This window comes from Tachysurus fulvidraco, chromosome 13, assembly GCF_022655615.1.
Source record: "Tachysurus fulvidraco isolate hzauxx_2018 chromosome 13, HZAU_PFXX_2.0, whole genome shotgun sequence".
In the NCBI taxonomy this organism is placed as follows: Eukaryota; Metazoa; Chordata; class Actinopteri; order Siluriformes; family Bagridae; genus Tachysurus; species Tachysurus fulvidraco.
In genome coordinates, this window is record NC_062530.1 from 28,710,057 (window position 1) to 28,727,964 (window position 17,908).

The window sequence follows — 17,908 nt, forward strand, 5'->3', positions numbered from 1 at the left end:
CAGCAGCATGGAACAATAAAAATCTTACTGACAGAAGCACAGAGATAAACTTTAGTATTCAGTATCAGAACTAAAGAAAACTATAATTCATCACTTTATGCTAATATCTAACTCTGTAGCTCTGATCTGATCGACGTTGAACTGATCTGTTACTGTTCTTCTCAGAAATACCTGTAGTTTTATTGTCATTTCAGTAGGACAGGTTCCTCTAGTCCAACATGCTCCTAACTCACTCACTGAAAGGAAAAGGATCGATTTGTTTATTCCTATTTATTCTACTTTTCTACCATATTAAGCGGAGTGTTTATGTCGTTACAGTAAATGTGGTATATTTAAAATATTTTATTGTACTGATAATTAAAGAGAAAACAGATAGAGCTCCAGTGAAAGAGCAATAATACACATTACAGTGTTGGAGCTTTTGATTATTTACATTTACTTAATATTTACATCCTTTACACAGAATTAATTAACACAACAGCTTCCCACAAATGTGTAAAATGATAAAGATAGTGACTAAATGATAAACCCACTGACATCTGTATTATTATTACAGGTATGACGGGAAATCATGGTTTCCATCGATTCAAAATCCACTGAATTTGTGGCCTTTTGGTAAGTCTAATAAACAGCCGACTTCGGAACCTGACCCCTCTACAGTAAAGACGGAACAAAGAGATGAAGAAATAAAAGACACACACTTGCTCGAAAGCAGTGTGGACCAGGACAGCTGTAGTACAGACCCTGACATCAGAAGCTCAGAGACTTCAGGCAGTTCATATATGACACCAGAGAACAGTACAGAATTACACGACACAAACACAAGTAATTCACCAAGAAACTACAAGAAAAAGGGACACAAAAAGCACTCAAACATCCAAAACACAAAAAGATACTAGATAATGACAACAATTCAAACTAACTCAACAATGAAGGACAGAAGACGCCTCAGCAGACCGTGACACTCGAATCCTACTAATACAAAACTACACTGTAATCCCCAAATATAAATAAGACCAAAATTAAAGGAGGAACTTCAGCTGTACAGATAAGGGATTCAGTCAGGATGTCATTATGTAGTACAAGTGTACAGGGTACATGGATTATACCATACTGCAGAAAAACAATTAAACAGCACAACTCACAAACATCAACTAAACATAAACTAAACGTCTAACTTAGACTAAAATACTGATATAATTATGAAATAAAATAATGATCTATTACACTTCACAGCCATAGACACTACTGACAGACACCAAGCTGATGGAAAGGAGCAAACTGGTTCCAATAGAAAGTGAACACAAAAAGAGCAGTGATTTCTGGACCAGAATTTCTTTATTAAAATGTCTTTGTGCTGTAAAATGTTTTGTCCTACTGTGCTGCAGTCTGAATGATGAGAGTGTTAAAACATTACGTTTTTAAATCTACTGTTTAAAATATCAAGAACAATCCTACAAAACATATTAAAGATCATAAAAAACAAATAAAAAGGTACATTATCAAAATGGAGGTTTTTAGACCTTATTATAAATTTACTGAGAAATGTTTTTAAAAACAAAACAAAAACTTCACCTTAAATGACTTCAGTTTTAGTTAATAAAGTAACTCTGGTAATATTTGCTTAATAAATGAAAACTTAACTAAAGTGCAGTTTATGTATCATGTAAGTTTTCTTGACCTCTGTCCTGTCCTATTTATTAGTATTACAGGGGGTAAGTTACTGTTCCATGAGGGAATAAGGTTTAGTCTCACACTTACAGTCTCACTCGTACTCCAACATGCTTCACCAACATGCTGCCTGCCTTCTCTACAAGTGTCTGATAACATCTAATGCAGTTTGTTTATTTTGAACAGATGTACAACTGGATTAGACTTTTTACTGCCTGAAGTTAAATATTGTAGTGACTGAAATCAGCATCAATTATATTTTTATTTAATATATTTGGTCCAAACCAAATGATATATTTTTTCCAATTGTGTGAGAGATATTTCAGATGTACAGGAAGTCCTCCAGAGAATTCAGGATTCAACTTCCTGTACTTCCTGTGAGTATGTACTGCTGGACCAAGAGCTTCAATACCACACATTCTGTATCCTATTGAGATCTCTGAGTTTGTGTATATGAAAAGATTTAAATGTGTTCAGTGTGTAGATCCATTTTTGTAAGCAGATGAAGGTCCAAACTGAACTGATGTGGTTTTGAATTGAACTGAATTTGATGAATGAAAAGTGTAATGTACCTGAATAAAGTAGTAAACATTCAGTCTCTGCTCATTTCACTGTATTATTAAGGGTGAAATATATTAACACAATTTTAACAGTTATTTTGTTGTTGTCCTTCTGCTGCTCTGTTCAGGTCTCCGGTTTGTAACCCTTATTACAGCGTAGTAGTAATAATGTACATTCATTTAGTAGTCTAACATAGTCTTAGAATTTGGACCAGATTGTTAAGAGCCTGAGAACTGAATGCCAATAAAAGGAATACCACACCAGAATGACAGTTTGCATAACCTGTATTAAATTCACAGGGATGTACATACATATAAAAGGAACACATTTATGAAAAATAACAAACTAAAATAAAGTGCGCACGTAAACAAAACCCGTTTTTTTCGTTTCTTTAAGCTCAGTTCTTAATTGGTTCCACTTGCTCTTGTTGACAAGAGTTCAGTTTCTATCGTTGGGGCCCTTTTTTTTTAGTTTGTGTTAGGGTTCGTCCTACCAACAAGGAGATGAAGAAGATGATCCTGGAGACCAGTATTAAGTCAGAATCACAAACACGGTTGGCTCGCCACCCAGACACCCGGACTGGGAATCTATGAATCTCTGGCAAACATTTGGAACATGTTCATCTGTACCACTCCGTGGAAAGGATCTCTGCACTATGTTTCCAACTCTCTACAAAAACCTAAAAATAAGGCCAAATCATTTCTCTCAATTACCATTAGGTGAATAAATGGACTGCTACAAAATACAATGAAGTCATATTTCAGCATACCTACAGTATAATTCAATATAAAAATCTCTTTTGTTGTACAACAGCTCTTATGTTTCTTCTCAGGCATCAAATCTATATGAATTTCCCTCTAGTGTCAAAAGTACATTTACATCAAAAATTGCATCATTCATATAAGACACACATTTCAAATTCAAGTTTTATGAAACCTTAGTAACATTAACAGTATGAAGACTAAACTGCATGAACAGGGTTCCCACTCTTTTTCAGAGATCATTTTCCAGGACTTTTCCAGGACATTTCAAATTTAGGAAAAAAAAGACAAGGATCACAGATTCACAGCCTGAAGTACTGTATATCATATTACTAGAAAATACATTTATTATTGTTTTCGTAGCTAATAAATCCATTTTAAATCTATTCTATATAAATCTATTTTAGCCTACACTGGTAAAAATTATGTGTTGGATATACTTAAAATATGTATGCACCATTTTTGCATCACACTTTCCCTCTCATCACTCACTCATTTCCTACCGCTTATCCGAACTTCTCGGGTCACGGGGAGCCTGTGCCTATCTCAGGCATCATCGGGCATCAAGGCAGGATACACCCTGGACGGAGTGCACGCCTTCTATATATATATTTTTTAAAGGCGCATTTCGACAGGAAGTGCTTTTCAATTAATATTTTCCCGATTACATTAATTTGAATTCACTGAATATTCTCTCCATTTCGGATTAGATAAATATAATGCTTAAGATTTATTTAAGTGCAATGGGTAGATTTTATTCCAAACATTTTTTTTTTTAATTTAATTAAATATTTGCCTCAAAATCAAAAACACAATTATATTGAATACATTTTAACGAAAAACATTAATTCAAATCTTCAGTCTTTATTTTAGCTGCTTCAGAACATTTAGCCTTGATAGACACAACACCCAATATTGTTTTTTTCACAGGTGCATGGAATAAGTGAGAATGGACAAATTCGTTTGATGGCCCATTAACAACTCATCAAGTTAGTAGTATAATATAATATTCAGGTCATAACCAAGTTATGGTCTCTTTAATGTTATGTTTTCTAAATGAAGTACATTCACACTATTTTGTTGGAGGAGTGGTCCTAAACTATAAAATAAGAGAAACCGCTCTCTGTAGTTATTCACTCACTGTAGTTATTCGCCATTGTTTCAACAAACATGGAGGCGAAGATATTTTACCCCAAGGCTGCTGCAATGAAAGCTACCAATAAACGAAAGGTAAGAAGTTTTTGTATTTGTGCGTCCTAATATTAACCAATTTAGACTTGCTGTATTGTACTTTCGGTTTGTGTTGTACTGTACTTGTGTCTTAACCATACCGTACATTTCTCCACAGAAGTCTGGAAAGGAGAATGAACCTTGCCAATCTTCATTAAAAAAAAACCCAACTTGTAAATGTAGCCTGCTTGGATATTATGTTTTATAACAACATTGTTTGTAGGTGATATATATAATATATATATTTTTGATGGATGAATGTATTGTTATGGCCCTTTAAGTTGCACCCTATCCTCAAGCATATTTAATTGATGTCTTAAGCCCATTGGTTTAGGGCCGGGTCTGTTAATTTTGATACATGTGATTGGAGGGGGCGGGTCTTTGTCGTGAGGGGATTGACGACGAAAGAGCGAGTCGGACATGTTGTTTTTTTGTATTGTAGAGACACGCGGTGGTGTCGCTCGTTAAAAGTATCTTCCGTGGTTTTTTTTTGTTTGTTTGTTTCTTTACACCATTTAATACTGTCAGTGTGGCAGGATACAGTGTTTTATAGACACTTTAAAATAAATAGTGACTTTCGTGGAGCTATTTTTTCTGTTTTTTGTCTGGAGCATATTGCCAAAGTTTGCCGCGGATTATAGGTGTTGTTCCCGAACTTTCTTTTGCCACTGAGGGAAAATACGTTCGTTCGTGGATCACAAAGGCTTTTCCGTGCAACTAAGTGGATTATAATTTTATTCTTTTTTTTACCCTGTATTCGAGACTGCAAAGTGACTGTGACTAAGTTTTTTTTCCCGTTCTATTGATTGATAGAAGGGGCGAGGTAGTCTATCGTCTGCCACGTTTTTTCTTTTCTCTATGTTTTACTAAGTTGGTCATGACCATAACCTGTTTGAGTGAGAGGTATTAGTAAAGTTCAAGTTAGTAGACCCATTACTGATTCTAATTAGTTTGTTAAAGAATAAAGTGATAATTATTGCTTTATTCATTTTTTTGTCATGTGCTTTATTCACAAATGACTAAGTATGGTCATGTTGCATGGCTAATTTTCTGTTTAAATCCCTAAATATATACTGTGATTTGTGACTTGCCTGAGTTGTTTTTGAATCTAGTTCACGAACCCAGAGTGCTCTTATCATAAAGGGTGGGATAGGAGTGCTACATAAAGAAATCGGTATGCATTTTTTTTATTGTTACTGTAACGAGTAATGGTACTGTATAGCCCACATCTCCATTTGATTAAGCTATTGATTTTTGCTGGTTTACAGGCTGCACTGATCCAACGCGGAAGCCCTGCTGTCAGCAGCTATGAACAACAGCTTTCAGCCTTGACACGAAGGGTTGTGGATTTGGAGGCAAAAGTTGGTTTGTTGGAGGCAGGTTCGAATGAGAGGTCTCATCCGCCGACCACAGATAAATCTACGGCTACAGACAGTCCAACTGCTGATAAAGCTATGGATACAGACAGTCCAGTTGATCTTCCAACTACGGTGGTACCTCGGACCGAATGTCAACAGGCGACCCAAATCTATCAGTCTGGTCATGAATTTAGTTTCACCAATGGACATTTGGATATTGACAGTTTCGGTTTCCCATCGACCGTTTCCACACCGTGTATTGACCGCACTCGTCCAGCAGACATAACGGAGGACTCCGCTTATGTATACCACCAACTGCCGATGCTCTATTCACCTGTTCAAGAATCGTCCAACACATCACAGCAATGTCCCTCAATGTCATCATTTTGTTTGAGGCTGCCTGAAACACCGATTCAAACAAACGATTAAAATTTTCACTTGCATAATTCTGTTCAACGGTCTCTCACGGGAGTAGTTCTTCAAGATGTGCCTTTAAATCACGTGTCCCTGGAGGTCGGGGGAAAAAACTTTATGTGGATGCAGCAGGATCAGACGGTACACATAGAGCAGATCGTTTTGCTGCTGGTATATTTAAAAGGTTCATTTCCCTTAACATTTCTCATGACTGGGTAGGTTCTGTGAACTATGATGGTTCATAGGGAAAAAACACTCTGCCCTTGAATGTACTTCAAGCCTTTTCTGATGCAGTTGCTAGGAAATTCCACGCCTGGAAGCTTGTAAGAGACAGGATTAACGAGCCTCTCAAAAAGAAGCGATTGTTTTCTACTTGTTTAAAATGCTGTGAATATTTTTTTTGAATGGTAAACGGTTGGGTCAATAAAAAAATGTTTAACATTTTAGTTTGTGAATCATTCAGAAAAAAATGTTAAAACAAATTTTTTTATAATTAATTTTTTTAATTTTATAAAAATACTTATATTTCAAAATTAAAAAATGTAATTGATAGAGTTAAATAGACACATGCAAAGAAATCATCTTTGTACCAATAAGTCATTCAATAACAAATTGAATAACATGGTTTAGGCTTGTTAAGTACAAATTTACAGAACATCGATCAATACAGAACACAGCAGTGTCTTGACACTAGATTTATTTTCTTGTGCGCGTCCCGAGGTGTGATCCCCCCTGTTGAGATTTACACAGTTCTTCAGCCCTGCTTTTGTTATGCAAACACCCCAATCACCTGTGAGACCTGTAAATCTAGTGTTAAAAAAAAGGTGTCATAACTTGGGTTTCCTTCCACATATTTAATTTGCCTGAAATTTACCAGAATTGTTCCAAATTATGAACTTTGCAAATTAATTTAGTCTATTTTCATTGAACTATGTGTACGTAAAATAAATACTTTCCTCCTCAAGTCCTCCCGAGTAAATTTGACTTGGCCACATTTAGTGCGGCATAAATGCACACGCATACAATTTTGTAATATTTGGTATAATAAACCTCATTAATATGCAAAATGCCTCATTTTCTAGTAAAAAAAATTTTTTTAAATCATTTTCACTCTAGAGGCACAAAAGTTAATGCACAATTACAGGCTGGTATATTTCAAAGCCAGGAGATTGTTTTGAAACCATTTTGACCATTTTTAACGTTTTATACATTATAATAAATTATTAGAAATAATAAAAATAACTTTCCCGCTTTTAACACAGCAGTGTGTTAATGAAATTAAAATTAGCCAGTATTTGTGCATCTGTAAATGTACAAAACGAATGCAATACAGAACGCAATGCAAATAAATGATTTTAGAGGTATTTCTATAAATATCTTTAAAATAATTGATTAAAGTAACTTAATAAAATCTCTTAATGTCAATTGTTATGCCTAACTTGAACTGTGATTTCCTTTATATTTTATATTGCTATTATTTGAGTAAATGTAGGCAACATATAATAAGAACAAATGTTAATTTAAAAAATCCCATAGCCAACGGTGTTTCATACTCCTTTATAATTATATTTTATTGTGGATTTTATATTTTAATGTAGTTTTCTCACAATTCTGATGTAATGTGAAGTAAAATAAAAAATCTAAAATTTTTAAATGTAAATTAATAATATAAACATATTATACAATCTTAAAAATCCTTTGAGTGTTTAACCCGCTGGAGTCTGATTTGCCACCGGCGCCCAAACGTGCTTTTTTTTCAGATGCCAGCAAAAAGAGCTTAACTGCTCTGTCATATTTGGTCAAACATGTCAACGTAATACATCATTTAAATCTGTAAAGGGCCTACTTTCATCTGTGTATGCTCACTATATAAACTATGTAGGTTTTATTGTTTTTGTTGCACTCCTTTTTTTTATACTGTACATACTGTACTGTATTGTTTTATTGTTACACAATTCCCTTTTAACGCTGTCCTTGCTAATGTGTGTTTTAAATAATCCACAAAGGAAACACATTCTTTCTTGTAGTACTGTACGGTCTTCTCACTCAGATCCTGGCTCAGTGATCCACAGCTCATTGTGTAATCCACAGCTTATGGTATTACACATATTATGGTAGCCCAGTTTATGCTGAATACATTGTAATAAGTCTTTTGTCAATAATATATTTGAAAGCAACTAAAAAGAACCAAATGTAAGAGCATGTCAAAATCTCTCAAGGGACCCAAAACACCCTCAGACTCCAGAGGGTTAAGAGAAACAGGGTTCTTATGTGCCACCTGGTGGATATTCTGTGAAGCGGAACACATTAAGGTGATTGCTAAGATAGCCCCCCCAACAGACTTGCAGAATGCCGCGGCATACTGCGGCACTAATTGGTGAATGCCGCGGGAGAAGACGTGCTTTCTTAAAAGCCACATCTGTAGGTCTATTTGATCTCGGATCGTGTTCTCACCACAAACGAACCGTACCAGAGTTTGTTTGAAAGCGTACCGAGACCACCTCTTCAAGGAGGTCTCGGTACGCTTGTTTGGTGCGCACCAGAGTTCGATTGCTGCATTTACACCTGCCGAAACGAACCGCACCAAATGAGCAATGGAACTCTGGTACGATTCAACCGAACTAAACAAGGAAGGCAGGTGTGAAAGCACCCATAATGTGTTCATTATAATAAAGTGAAGAGTTTAACTTCAGAAGCCCTGTGTGTGTATCTGGTGTTTTTCTAATTTCATAGTTAAGTAATAGCCATAAAGTGTACGTTGTTTTTAAGACTTCTGGAGAGAACATATTACTTCAGGCTGTGAATCGGTGATCCTTGTCTTTTTTTTTTCCCTAAATTTGAAATGTCCTGGAAAAGTCCTGGAAAATGATCTCCGAAACACGTTACAATCCTTCACGCTCTCTGAGATCACAAAACTCAGGACTTCTGGTAGTTCCCAGAATATCTAAGTCTACTAAAGGTGGTAGAGAGTTTTCTTATTTAGCTCCCAAACTTTGGAATAGTCTTCCTGATAGTGTTCGGGGCCCAGACACACTTTCCCAGTGTGACACTCACAAAATAAGTTTTGTTGAATTTATTATTTTTGTTTCCTTTCCTTCTATTGCAATGGTATTTGATTTTATTATTTATTTAATAGAATACTAATGAGAGATCACGAAAAAAAACACTATGATGTACTTCATCAAGTGGACACAGGGTGGCGACAATTAGCGGTGCAGATCATAATCCGTGTTACTGGAGAATGAGCAACAGTTGTCCTGCGTCGCTGATTTCTCAGGAATATTTCTGATATTTTCAGGTTAGTTACAAACCTTTTATGTGACTACAGATGTTTATCAGCTAATATGAATCTCCAGTGATGTGTATTCTGTAAGTAAAAGTATGTCACGCATGTAGACAGTTGAAATTTAACGGTACGCAGTGACGAAAATGGCAGCCAATGTTTATTTTATTTGTTAATTTTGGCTCCGAAGCACTTGTGGGTTCTTTCAGTGTGTGTGGAAAACAGCTATGCGTGTAGTGCAATGTTAAAAGTGTAAAAGGTTCATTTGAATGTACAACATAACACCAGTTATGGCTGCGACGTTGTTTATTATTAACACGTTAGTTATAATGATACAGGTTCAGATCATAGAACTGGGCGCAAGTTATGAGACATATGTGTATTATTGAAGTTTGGGTTCTTATACAGTAAATGTAATACAGTTTAACTGCAAATGGAATTTATTCTGTTGTATAAAGTGAACACTTACAAAATGGAGTTATTACAAAAATACTCTTTTGGATAAAAGGACAAAGATGTAAGGTGTTTAAAGGAAAAAGGGTAAACATGATTGATGTTAGACCAAAAATGGGATTTAAAGAGAAAATGTTTGTTTTTGGTTCATACAAATGTTTGAGTTAATGTTTGTAAAATGTGTGAGGCATTTATGTGAAAGTAGACCTTTTGAAGAATATAAGGCAATTGTTATCCAAATGTGGATATAACCTGTGCTTCAATACAAAGCAGACAAAAATAACAGAAAATGATTCATGATTGCAGATGCAAAGTTAAAATGAAATTGAAAATAAATATAATCCGTGTTACTGGAGAATGAGCAACCGTTGGCTGCGTCGCTGATTTCTCAGGAATATTTCTGATATTTTCAGTTTCAGGATTATCTATATATCTGCTAGTTGGGACCTAGCAGGGACCGGCTACACCTGTTTAAATGTAGATTAAAAACTCATCTCTTCTAGTCAGGCGTACACATAATACATCCCATAAAATTGTAAACTAATACATCAAACCAAATGCACATTATCATCTAGTACTTGCTAATATTATGAACAGCAGCTACATTAATCCCTCTCCACTGCTTCTCTCTTTCTACCCATCCCGAGGCATCCGGAAATTTGTACCAGCTCCGATTGTCTTCCGTGTCATGAAAATCATGGGCCTGCACTGAGATGAAGGCGACTCTGTGACGATCCTGAGGCATCTAGAGATCTACCAGCTCCAGTTAGACTCTGTTACACTAAAGAGGAGATGTGAACTCCATGTGGTCTTTTAGGACAACAACCTCCTCATCACTACAACATTTATCAGACAGTATATATATAATCACACCCCCAGTGTCACCCAGATGAGGATGAGGTTATATAATCACACCCCGAGTGACACCCAGATGTCACACCCCCAGAGGTTATATAATCACACCCCCAGTGTCACCCAGATGAGGATGAGGTTATATAATCACACCCCCAGTGTCACCCAGATGAGGATGAGGTTCCCCTTTGAGTCTGGTTCCTCTCAAGGTTTCTTCCTTTACTATCTAAGGGAGTTTTTCCTCCCCACATTCACCTGAGTCACCTCAGACTTGCTTATTGGGGATAAATACATACACATTTACACATATCTAATATTAATCTTGTATTTTGTATTATATTAATCTTTATATTATTCTTTATAACCTTTTGTTTGTTGATCTCTGTATGATCTCATTTAATAATATAGTTTATATGATAATATAATGTTTTAACATAATAGGAACAACAACATTTCAGTCTATTTCCCATTCATGTTGTGAACACTAAAGGGTTAAAAGAGAAAGTGAAAGTAAACTGCAGCAGAATAACAGACTCGCCCTTAATGCGACAACGGAATTTATTTACATTCTACAGACAGCAGCGCACAGAGTGAATGTTATACATCATCAGGTGAGAAAACTGATGTTTTATTTCTTTGTCCAGATGTTTAGTTTTTTTAATCTTTCACTTTAATACGCACATACATGATAAGGCTTTTTTGATTGATTTTTTTTTAAATTATTTTTTGTGAAACATTTAAAACATCTGACAAAAAATCTTTAAACCCTTTTTTCGACAAAAATATTGAATTGGTCAGAAATGCATTTGATGGTTAGTGCTGATGCTGCTATCATTTGTAATGTATGCAATCTGAGGTCCTGCGCTACAAGGAAACAAAAACCTTCTTCTTATATTTCAGAAATCAATAACTGGTTTCTTGTAAACCCTCCAGCAGGTGCTGCACAGGAAGAGGAAGCAAATGCAGTCTGACGGATCCTGAGCACATGTTCGTGAGATCGAGGCTAAAAATCTCTTCTAAGCTTTAACACGTCTTGTTTTTTTGTCAAATAATTTTAAAGCCAAAAGGTAAGAAAACCAATATACACACATCTGTAAATATAATGCTAATATTCTCATATTCTCACATATTCTTCTTGTGTAATTTCACTCCATGATTATAATTAAGATAAAAAAAAAAAACTTATTTAGATTTTACATAACTGTCATTGAAACCGTTTGCCCTGGTATATTCTTGTTCTGCTTATGTACACATTAAAATGTTTCAAAATAATATTCATTAATTTTACATGAGTAACAATTTATTAAAATATAATAAAATGAAGCCTGAGCCTCATTAAGCTAAAATGTCTGTGTACTAAGCAGTAGTGTCACTTTAATTGGAAATAGCTGTGCCTTTCATTTTAAAAGCATTTACTGAAAGACAAATCTGTATCACTTACAGCTTGCGTTTAAACAATAAAAAAAACCACAATGGGTAAATCTAATGTGAGCTACAAATGCACACAGATATTTTGCCTTATATCCACCAATCTATACACCAATTTATCATTATCAAAGTGTGAGGTGAGTCCTGATCTGCAAACTGAAACCAAGACTCATGTGATTATATTTAACTGGATTCATTTTTGTTAATCAGTAAACATCAGTTCATGTTTAAACAAAACAAACATGACATTTGTAGCTCCGAAGTGAATTGGGGCAATTTTGAGACTGTGATAAAACTGGTTTAATATACAACATTTATGAGGTTTGATGAGTTCAGTCATTTTATCCTCTCCTAATGAATTCCTAACAGGATTAAGACTGAAGTAGATGTTTGACTTTCTGAGAGAATGTCAGGGGAGTGTCAGGAAATCCCAACTACTGAAATGAGTCTACCAGAGGGACAATTTAATAATGAAAGGTAAGTCAACTAGATCTATTTACTACTTAACTTACAGTCAGTTACCGTTACTGTATAAGCAGAATAGTAAACCACCAATTCCTCTCACACATATTTAAAACTGACACCTAAAACAAAAGCCTTCCAAAACTACTATGTTAAAAATGCATATATATAAAGGACAATGTGTGTGAGAGGGGAATGCAAGGTACAGTAAAATACAATAAATACACACAACATTGTGTGTACTGTCCTGTTTATGTGATATTTCTCTCAACTCTTTAGTGGAACAGAGAAAAGGCCAGAATCTCCTGTATCCTCTGATATCCCAAGCTTTAAGGATGAACAATCAAAACCACTCCTCAAGCAATGTAAGGATGGAACATCCTCTCAGGAAAGGTATTCATTTCTTTTCCTCTTGTACAACATCATCTAATCTTCAGACAGTTTATCACACTGGAAGTTTTAACCTTATTCAAATGTGGTTTGTAAATGATCCTACAATTAACCAGAACTTTTTGGACATTGGTTTATTGCTCATACCTTTATACCTTTTGGTCTATTGAGACCTTTATAATGGAATCAGAAATGACAGAAACACAAAACGGTTACCACTAAAAGTCTTGGTATATTGTAAAACAAGCAATGTATACATGTATATATACAAAACTGTACAATGGCATGACTTCAGGGCAGGCCAAGGCAAAAATAATAAAGTGTCAAATTTTTTTGAGCTAGGTTCCCAGAAAGAAAATCAGCAAAATATACAGAATATAACTTACCAAACTCCAATTGTACAAAACAGAGAAAAAAGAACACACCCCCAAAAGAAATGGCAGCTACACCCTTACTGCTGGTGAACTGAGTGAACACATGGTGACAGGTTTAAGCCATTCACATCCAGTGAGAGTCTAATGTAACAAAGTCAATAAACAGACAGCAGATACTGGAGTATTCTTTCAAATTAACCCACAAATTTGCAAGAATTGAATGAGAGTAGCCATTTTATATGAGCCATAAATTCATGATATAAACAATAATATATAACCAGTCCAAATTACAGGGTCATCACCATGGCATAGCTCACCATGTGACATTTTCCTGAGTGTAAGGGAAGTGCAGGATAATTTATGTAGTTTTATAAAAGGAACAACTTAGTACTGGGACTTGCCTTGTCTTGTGACTTTTGCCTTTGGCCAACCTGTGTAATTCAGTTATAGGGTAATATCCAAACCTGTTCCATCTCATATTCAGTTTGATACAGGTTTCACAGGTTAGGTTGGTAACACAGTATGCACTCTTGGTTAGTTCTCTAAACCTGTCTTAACAGAAAATAACAACACAATATAGCAAAAATGCAACGGACAAAAGAAACATAAACAAAAGAATAATAATAATAATAATAATAATAATAATAATAATAATAATAATAATAATAATAATAATAATTTTCTTTATTAAATGTTGTCCACTAATATCACCATAATGAGAATGATCATTACAGCTCTTCCCGATGCCAACAATCATTCTTTGTTTTTGTGAATAATTATGGTTTATTACATACAATTGCAAAATCGTACTTTTTTCTAATCTTTAGAACTGAGGAAAGACTAAATTCTCCTTTATCCAAGTCTCCTTTAAGATTGACCAGTTTAAGCCACTCTCAATCAACTTTGAAGATGAAACAGGCTCTCAAGAAAGTTATTGTTATTGGTCTTCATAATTGCTCATAATAATTTTATCCTCAGACATCTTTATAAACAAACTATTATAAAAGAATTGCTAACCTAATTGTAGCAATACGTTAAAAAGTTCAGTTTTGTAGTTTTGAGTTTAATATTTTGTCCTGTAAGGGAGTTGTGATTTTAAGGTTAGCTGTGCTTAATGGCCAGTTTGGACATTGAACAAAAGCCATTTTTCTTATTGATGGTAACCAGAAAGAAATGAATACATACTGGCATAGATGGAGCAGCAAAGCAGGGGGCTGTGACAATAAGGTGAATTCTGACTATTCTATCCAGCAGTAATTTCTGTGCTGTGTGAAATGTTGTCCTTCTTGACTCCCAGGCAAGCTCCTCTATACCATCACAAAAAAAACATTTTGTACAGAGGACCAGGTAAACTATGCCAGTCCCAAATCTTATGGTAACAGAATATACACCTGCTAATCTGTATATAAAATGACCTGCTACCACAGGATTTGGGAGAACTGTAGGACTGTAGAAACAGAACACTTATCCAGCCTCATAGACCAAATACATGCCAAAGCTTTACCTTTAAACATCTCCAGGTATGCCTAGAGGTAGGATGCAAGAGCATCATCTAATATATATATATATATATATATATATATATATATATATATATATATATATATATATATATATTACACACACAGTACACAGGTGTAAAAAAGTGTTTGCCCCCTTCATGATTTTTTTTGTGCATGTTTTAATGTTTCAGATCATCAAACAAATTTAAATATTTGTCAAATATAACAAGTAAACAACCTGCAGTTGTACATGGCCCTGTGTGAAAAAGTATAAAGTATTTGCCCCTAAAACTAATAACTGGTCGGTCCGCCCTTAGCAGCAACAACTGCAATCAAGTGTTTGTGATCACTTGCAATGAGTCTGTTACAGCGCTGTGGAGGAATCTTGGTCCTCTCATCTTTGTAGAATTGTTGTAATTCAGCCACATTGGAGGGTTTTCGAGCATGAACCATGGTTAAGGTCCTGCAACAGCATCTCAATAGGATTCAGGTCAGGACTTTGACTCGGCCACTCCAAAGTCTTCATTGTTTTTCTTCAGCCACTTAGAGGTGGACTTGCTGGTGTGTTTTGGATCATTGTCCTGCTGCAGAACCCAAGTTCATTTCAGCTTGATGTCACAAACAGATGGCCTCACATTTTCCTTCAGGATTTTTTGGTAGACAGCAGAATTCATGGTTCCATTTATCACAGAAAGTCTTCCAGGTCCTGAAGCAGCAAAACAGCCCCAGACCATCACACTAACACCAATATATTTTACTGTTGCTATGAGGTTCTTTTTCTGACATGCAGTGTTACTTTAACACCAGATGTAAAGGGACACAAACCTTCCAAAAAGTTCAACTTTTGTCTTGTCAGTCCACAGAGTATTTTCCCAAAAGTCTTGGGGATCATCAGATGTTTTCTGATTTTGGAACTCTGCCATGCAGGACATTGCCCAGTCTCTGTCTTATGGTGGAGTCATGAACACCGACCTTAACTGAGGCAAGTGAGACCTGCAGTTTGAAGTAATTATACTGATATACTTGCCCCTTAGCGACACATGTTTTCGGATTGCGTAGGAAACCTTACACGCCCGACTAAGGAGTATATCTTAATTTGCACGGGGTCGTGTTGGAAACACAAGATCAGCTATTAAAAGTTGGTCTTACCTTGAACGCAGGTGTCCTTCGCAGTCCCCTCGTTCTTCTAACAAAGGATCCTCTCCAAGGTCTTCTACTTAAACTATTGATTGAATCTTTAAATGAAGGAGGCAGACTTAGACCTTTTTGTCTTTTCAGGATCCTCACAATGGGAGGCCTTGTTTTTATTAAAAGTAGTGTAATACAAATAGGTGTGTGTAATATATGTAAAATAAAATGAAAAAGATTACAAATAAAAACTTCCTTCAAATAATCAAACAGTACTAGAATAAGTAAAAGGTATTAAGATGCAAAGATTATAACAAACCAAGAAACACTCTCCAAGTGTAAACTTGCGTTTGTTCTATGATGCACATAAAGTATAACATGCACTAAGGCTGCTTATAATAGAATACACACTCAGTGTGATTCAAGGCAGGCTTTTATACTTTTTTACTGTGGCCAGATAGATTTGGCTGTCAGGTTTGTTTGACTTTGTGCCTTTTAGATGGCTACCATCGTATTTCAGAAATACTTCTCGGTTTCCCAGACATATCTCACCAGCCGACTCTGTGTGTGCTGCTTATTTCTTTTCTTTTCTAACTTCACGGTTAACACTTCTATATATGGTCATACTTCCTGCAACTTCTCAGGCTGTGATTATATAGAACTGAAGCTTTCTCTTGCCATGGAATTTGACAGCAAGCTATAAAACACTGCGCGTGCAGATTACTCCCCGCGAATACACAGAAGGCTTTACTTTTAACAGCAGGCCTTGAAACACGTGTGTGCAGATACTCTCAGTAATACACAGTAGGCTTTATAAGTGTTTACTACTAGAAAGTTTACAGTTAAATACACAAGATTAATCTAATCATCTCTATTACATGAGGATACATGATTATAAGTAAAAGAAAAGCATTTCAGAATTTTTCTTGAACATTCTGAAAATAAAACATAACACATAATGCATTAGTGTCTTCTTTTTTCTTTTGGAATCTTCTTCCAGCTGTCTAGGTACAGCGTCTGATCCCTCAGTGTCTTCTTTTAAACACTCATTCAAATCTTTAACCAATTCTTCAACCTTTTGGATTTTTACATCAATCTTTCTTTGTTTATTCCCCTTACGTTTAGCTTTTCTTTGCCTATTTCTCCTTCTCTTTGTATTATCTATGTCCGTCTGTCTATCGACGGATAAGTTAATAATTGGTCGTGGTGTACCTTGATATTTATTATCATTTATTTGCTGAGAACCAGTATTAAGAAAACCAGTATCAGGTATGTAGCGTCCTGTAACTCCATCCAGTACATGCCAGTGTCTGATAACATCTCTTGCATGCCACTGGCTCACAACAAGTTCTTTGGATGTTGTTGTGGGGTCTTTTGTGGCATCTTGGATGAGTCATTGCTGCTCTTGGGGTAATGTATTCGGCTGGCCACTCCTGGGAAGGTTCACTGTTTCCGTGTTTTTGCCATTTGTGTATAACAGCTCTCACTGTGTTTCACTGGAGTTTCAAAGCTTTAGAAATTGCTTTATAACTTTTTCCAGAATGATAGATTTCAATAACTTTCTTTCTTATTTGTTCCTGAATTTCTTTGGATCTCGGCATGATTTGTAGCTTTTGAGGATCTTTTTGTCTACTTCACTTCTTCTTCTTCTTTGGATTTATTGGCGGGTCGCATACCTTTATGGTGCATACCGCCACCACCTGTGCTGGAGTGTGAAGTGACTTCAGTCTAGAAGTATGTCAAAAGATGTTTATATTTTATTTCTAAGACCTCTATGCTTAATTAATTTTAAAACTAACCTTACAATTTTTCCAGTTCCAAGTTTTATGTTTAATAGGTTATCGATAGTAAATACTTTGCAGCCTATTCCCTGTAGCTCTCTTATTAACTTATTCCTTTCCAGATCATACTTGGTGCAGAAAACCAGCACATGTTCAACTGTTTCCTTTACTTGGCATAATTCACATAATCTCGTAACGTGTTTCCCTATGATATAAAGTGTAGAATTGAGTTTAGTATGTCCCATCCTTAGTCTTGATAA

The 17,908-nt window shown here is 35.5% G+C and overlaps 1 protein-coding gene and 2 long non-coding RNA genes across 3 annotated transcripts in view; all 3 read left to right on the forward strand.

The window, feature by feature from the left end:
- LOC113657299 overlaps window positions 1-17,908 on the forward strand; it is a 1,727,325-nt gene that overhangs the window by 1,424,522 nt on the left and 284,895 nt on the right. The window lies entirely within an intron of this gene.
- LOC125146169 lies at window positions 4,230-6,441 on the forward strand. Its single transcript, XR_007144646.1, has 2 exons — window positions 4,230-5,397; window positions 5,492-6,441. It is a non-coding gene; the product is annotated as an uncharacterized LOC125146169 (long non-coding RNA).
- Window positions 12,464-14,097, forward strand: LOC125146173. Its single transcript, XR_007144653.1, has 3 exons — window positions 12,464-12,488; window positions 12,753-12,866; window positions 14,065-14,097. It is a non-coding gene; the product is annotated as an uncharacterized LOC125146173 (long non-coding RNA).